This window comes from Mus caroli, unplaced genomic scaffold (genome assembly GCF_978045245.1).
Source record: "Mus caroli unplaced genomic scaffold, Mus_caroli_1 scaffold_6, whole genome shotgun sequence".
NCBI lineage: Eukaryota > Metazoa > Chordata > Mammalia > Rodentia > Muridae > Mus > Mus caroli.
This window is the reverse complement of record NW_028227261.1, coordinates 22,105,128-22,111,127: the sequence shown is the minus strand read 5'-3', so window position 1 is coordinate 22,111,127 and position 6,000 is coordinate 22,105,128.

Below are 6,000 nucleotides of genomic sequence, written 5' to 3'. Positions count from 1 at the left end.
TCCGACCAAGTTTCTTAGATAGATATACAAGACCAGCTCTGGCAATGTGTTCAGAGATCCAAGGAGGGGATGTGGGATCAGCGATGATATTGAGCCGGCACACACTCACACACACTTGGTGGAAGAAGCAAGCTGCAACCACTTTATACACGCACACATTTGATGGATGGATCAAAGCTCCAACAACTTCACACAGACAGACAGACAGACAGACAGACAGAGAGACAGACATTCACATGCTTAGTGGATGAAGCAAAGCTCCAATCACTTTACATACACATATATAACACATACACACATTTTTGGTGGATGGACCAGACTCCAACAAGGAAGCTCCAACAACTTTATTTTCCCCTGTAACTTATATATTTCAGTAAAACCTTTAAAGCAGTATAGAATTACAATGTGACTACATTCTAGTTTTCTTCTACTGACTGATTATCAAAAAAAAAAACAACCCACTGTGTTCCCCAATACCTTTACAAGAAATAACATTATATAGTACAGGTAAAAAAAGCAACAACAACAAATTATTCCCAAGAACCCTCACATTCGTAACTAAGCAACTTGTTATAGATTAACAAAGTGTGAGCAAGCAAGGTAATTTTCTCAGCCAATTTTTCTTACTGACAGGTAGCAATTTGTGGTTACAAAGGATCAATCATCTTATTATTTATCTTAAAAAGTAATCTTCTAAAAAATCTTAAAAGAATCACAAATCTGTTTCTATATTAAAAATCAGTAATTTTCTATTTTTAATCCTCGAGGTGAAAATCTACTCATTAACAATCTTTTATTAAATTGTATCAGGAAGCTGACGGTAAAAATGGGTACAAAATTATTACCTTGATCACCAGCCCGGTCTCTGCAAGAGTCAGCCAGTGCTGCCATTGTTCTTGTTCCCTGGCCTTAAAAAGGCCTTAGCTCAATTGGTAAGGGTGTGTCCTTCTGAGCTTCAGACTGTTCCCTAAGATTTTTCTACATCAGAGCCACTAGCAAAAGGCATCTTAACCTTGCCTTTACCAACCATCTAGATCTCCAAATTCTGTCTCCGGGTGGTGATCAGTGATCGTGGCTAATCATCTACATCTCTAAGTTCTTTCTGAGTGGGGTGGAGGCATTGTTAATCTGCTCCAGCAGCAATGGGGCAATGCTGGAGGAAGATCAAGCATTGTTTTTCCAGAGTCAGTGACTCTACCCAATGTGGGGCTGGAAACCCATTAGAGTGTTCATACAACTGAGAGCATGACGTCCTCAGGGCTCTGCCTCTCCAAGACACACTGTGGGTCTAGGGGATGGAGGGGATGAGGGGGGAGGGAGAGAGCCCATGTCTGGCCAGAGTTCCTGTGCTCTAGGTGGGCGGACACAGGAGGACTGCCAGACGCTTTCCACTCGACCGGAGTGGGCATCTGGCTGTGTGAAGTCACTGACCTCACTTGGTGGGGAGTGGACAAGGGTAACTTCGACAGGAGCCAGGGGTCCAGGAGACATGAGGGAACGCCTTCCATCCCATGTAGGTGAATTATCACCACCAGGTCCTACCGGGGTTCACTACCTCAGCTCGACTGAAGACTAGGCTGTCTGTGTATAGCCCATTGCCCCACAGCACACTATTGCGGTTGTACCAACTGGTGGGTCACATTCTGTAAGTTCTAAATGTGTGGTTGCTCCTGCACTGTCCTCTGCAATACAAGAACAAGTCCAAGACCAGAATGGTCCCTGATTGTGTCCCAGGTCACACAGCAGATAATACAATTGGGTTTATCATCAAACCCCAACTTCTGAGTTTCCCTCTGACTCCAGCAACCTAGAAAACACCAACGGAAATATAAATTAGCAACGCCTTGAGACACACCTATTGACAAGACATTTTAAATCGGATGAGTTCCAGACTTGGCACTGAAGTTGGGGAAAGGGTCTCGAGTGTTCTACTGGTGGGAATTTAGTTGGCTAAGCGACAGTGGCCAACAGTTGGTCATGTTTGTTGAGATGTTAAATGTCCACACCTATGACCCAGCAGATCCACACCAGGGCAGTATCTGTCCTGGAGAAACGTGTGCCCAGGTACACAAGGGTCGAGAATAGAAAGATAACTGGGGTGTTAGCCGTGAAGAAAAAATTACATGTGTTCAGCTATTCATCCATGGGCATGGGTCAGCTATAGCACACAGGAACCAAGGAAGACTGTGCAGGAGAGCACCCTCTTGCTGCGAAGGGAGGAAAATGTTGAATCAGAGTTGTTTAAAGGCATCTAAAAGAAATCGTATTGGTACACACCCCGTGTGACTTAAATTTCATTTGGGAAAAGGTACAACCAGGAAGTAAAGAAAGGAAGAATAAAAAGAAGCAGAGAGAATGTCCGCAAGAGACTGCTGCACACAGTAGGTCCAAAACGTCAGCCAAGGGGAAACAAGAGCCCTTTTAAGGAGGTCAGTGGGAAGTGGGTCCTGGAACAGACTCTGATTTTCCAGAAGGTGCTGGCAGACATTTGAGCCTCGCGCTGGGTCTTGGCACTTGGGTATCTGCCTCTGCATGCCTGTTCTGCACCTGCAGACCTGGGAGCTCTGTGGAGAGCTTGGAAGGGCAGATAAGGTTTGGAAGAGCCTGGCCGCTCTTACAGGAAAGAGAGAGGAAGGGAATTTCCGATGGGAATGTATCTCCCCCTCCTCTCCCACCATCTCTGTTTGAGTATCAGACTCCTTCATATCCCAGGGCCTAGACTGTCCCATCCCACCTCACTGAATAGCAGGCTGAGGTCAGATGCTGGCCCAAGGTCAGGTCCTAGACAAGGTAAGAAATCCCAGGCTTGTTCTAAAGCAGCCACAAGCATGAAGGTCAAACTGCACTTCCGCCATTCACAAACTGTGCACCCACAGGAGCCCTCTTGACCTGAGAGAACTCACACCCCAAACAGGTCAGCCTGAAATGTGTATTGACTTACGTGTGCAGGAGGGTTTGGCCTGCATGTATCTATCTAGATGCTCCAGATGTGTGCCTGGTGCCTGAGGAGCCAGAAGAGGGTGTCAGGTCCCCTGGAGCTGAAGTTACAGGTGGTTGGTTATAAGCTGCCATATGGGTGCTGAGAATTGAACCTGGGTCCTCGGCACGAACAGCCAGTGCTCTTAACCTCTGGGCCATCTCTCCAGTCCCATAAGTTACCCTTTTAACATGCACAGTTTCAATACACTTACATCGTTGTGTATATTAGTCCATTACCAACATCTAATTCAATAGCACTTTCCTCAGGAGGCGAACTGTGCACCCAGGAACAGACATAGACACCTTCCCTTCCCTGCCCCACCCCCCTCAAGCCCCTAACAACAGCTAACAACTTTCTTAGCATCTCCGTAGACCTGCCCATTCTCCACATCATACATGGAAGCAGAATCCTGCACCACACAGCTTTTTGCACTGGCTTTGTTCCCTTGGCACCCGCGTTCCCACAGCTCAGTTCCCACAGCTCGCCTGCCATGGACTTCATTCGTTTACTGCCCAATAGGATTTCATTGAATGGATATGCCACAAAGTAAAGAAGCTATGAGCATCCACGCTCGTGATTTTGGATCTCTGGAATGAATCACAGCTAAGGATACAATGGTGGTAATTCAGTTCAGCTTTCAGAGGAGTGGCTAAAATGTTGTCTGCCGAATCTGCACACCTCACATCCCCCTGAGCCTCAGCTGCCCTTTGTAGGATGGTGAAAGGCAGCCTAGTTTCTGGTTGAGCTAGATTGGAAATACTGGTGATCCCCGAAGGGGATCATCCTGCAAGAAATGGTAGGCATTTTGCCATGTTCCTGGACACCAGGCTTCTGACGTGAGGCTGCAGCTCTCCATAGCTCTGTGGCCATCACTCACGTAAAGGCAACGCCCCAAGCCCCTCCAGAGGTAGAGGACTTGACCTATGGTCTCGTAGCCTCAAGACAGACCTCCATTTTAATGAGGTACCTGAAGGCCTGGAGGCTTAGCCAATAAACTCCCGTTCCCAGACACTCCTCTCTGCAAAAGGTATTTAACCTCAGGCCGGCCCTGAGAAAGTGGGGTACGGTTTTACTCAGCACAACTCTCTGCCATGACAATAAATGCCTTCAAATGCTTTCATCGTGATCTGCCGTGGGGAGCAATGGAGCAGGCCTTTGCCTAAAGAGCCTCCGCTAATCTCTTGCAGGAGGCCTCTCAGCACTCCCAGCCATGGCCTCCACCAAGCCAAGCCACTCTGCCGAACAAGACAAGGATTCTCTCCCCCCTGGAACCCAGCCCAAGCTCTCCCTGCCTTTCCTCATGGACCCCGGGCTACATCCAGCCCGCAGGCCCCCAATCAGTTCTTTCGCGGCATCCAGCCGAGCCTGGGTGTCCAAGAGCTCGGGACCAGACGACCCCAGCCTCCTTGCAGAAACTTTCTCTGCCAGACCGCCCTCCAAGGCCCCCCACCTTAGCCACACCCACCTTTGAAATTCCCGGTGTGGTGGATTGTAGAATTTATGTTTTGCCTAAGGTGGTTTGAGGTACACCCTTCTTCATGTACCTCACCAGCTGCAGAACTTGCTGTTTATATGTGGAGTGTGTGTGGTATGTATGTGTTCACGTGTATACTGGTGAATGTGCTTGTGCGAGTGCATATGGAAGCCAAATGCCGAGGCCCAATGTCATTCTCAATAGTTTTCCACTTCATGTTCTGAGACAAAAGTCTCTCACTGAACTTGAAGCTCACTGATTGGCTAGCCTGGAATGATTGGCTAGCCTGGCCAAAAAGCAGCAACGATTTTAAGTGAGGAAGTTTTTAGGACTGATTATGAGGTGGGAGGTATATTCAAGGGGTAAAGTGACCCCCCTTTCCCTTCCAAATCATAGTGGTCCAGATCTTCCTGTTACAGTATGCCTTCCCATGATCCTCTGGAAAAGTGCACAGGTGGTGGTGGTGGTGGGAACAACATTGTATCATGTATCAATGTGACAATGTATCATGTAGGGCACAGAGGGTAATGGCTGGGGCTGTCAGTGTGACAGAATCCAAGATCACCTAGGAGATTTTAGTGCCCCTGGGCATCCCTATAGAGGGTTATTTTGATTACAGTAATTAACATGGGAAAGGTTACCTTATTGTGTGTAGGATGGCTTGGGGTACAGGGGGTCTTGGACTGTAAAAGATGGAGAAAGCAAGTCCAGTGCTTGTATGGATGCTTCTATCCCTCTCTGCTTCCTGCCTGCCTATGCCGTGACCCACTGCTATAAGCTTTTGGACTTCCCTGACAGAACTGACTTACCTTCAACTGTGAGCCAAAATACACCCTTGTAGGGCATGTGGATTGTGCCACCAGATGGGCACTGGATTGGTGAAGTGGAGCAAGCTCAGACCGCAGGAATCTCAGAGATTTAAGATGATGGGAGTAGGGCTGCCTGATCTCTAGGTCCATGTCTGCTCTTGTTATGCCCAGTTCTTGGGAACCCCAGGAGACCACCAGAAATCGTGCCACCGATGTAAACACAGAGTCTAGACCCGGATCGGATCGCAGCCTTCCTTGCTCTGCAGGTTAGAAATATGGGGCTCAGGGTTCTATATGGGAGAATGCATAAGCTGGGGCTCTCGAGCCCTGGTGTTACATGATAGGGCAGAGGATGAAGGAATACCATCCTTCAGGACCAGTAACGTTTGTCCAGACATGCAGCTGGAAAAGGACCTTTTTGACCTGGGAAGAAATAACTTGTTATAAATTGCCCTGGTGCTGTTTGTATTTTGATGCTAATTCCACTTCCCCAAGAGAGGCTGCCTCGGACAAGGAGTGAATCACATACTCCGTGACTTCACGTGAGCCTTCTCCCCATTTTAACTTGTAAATAAAGGCTAGAACTGGTGATTGGGCCAGTGGGAGGGAAAGGTGGAGCTGAAAGTTTTAGAGAAAGAGGGAGAGAAAGGAGGAGGGGGAGAGCAGAGAGGAAGGAGAAAGAGGAAACGGGAAGAGGAGGAGGTGGAAGGAAAATGGAGCGGAAGTACGTGGCCTGG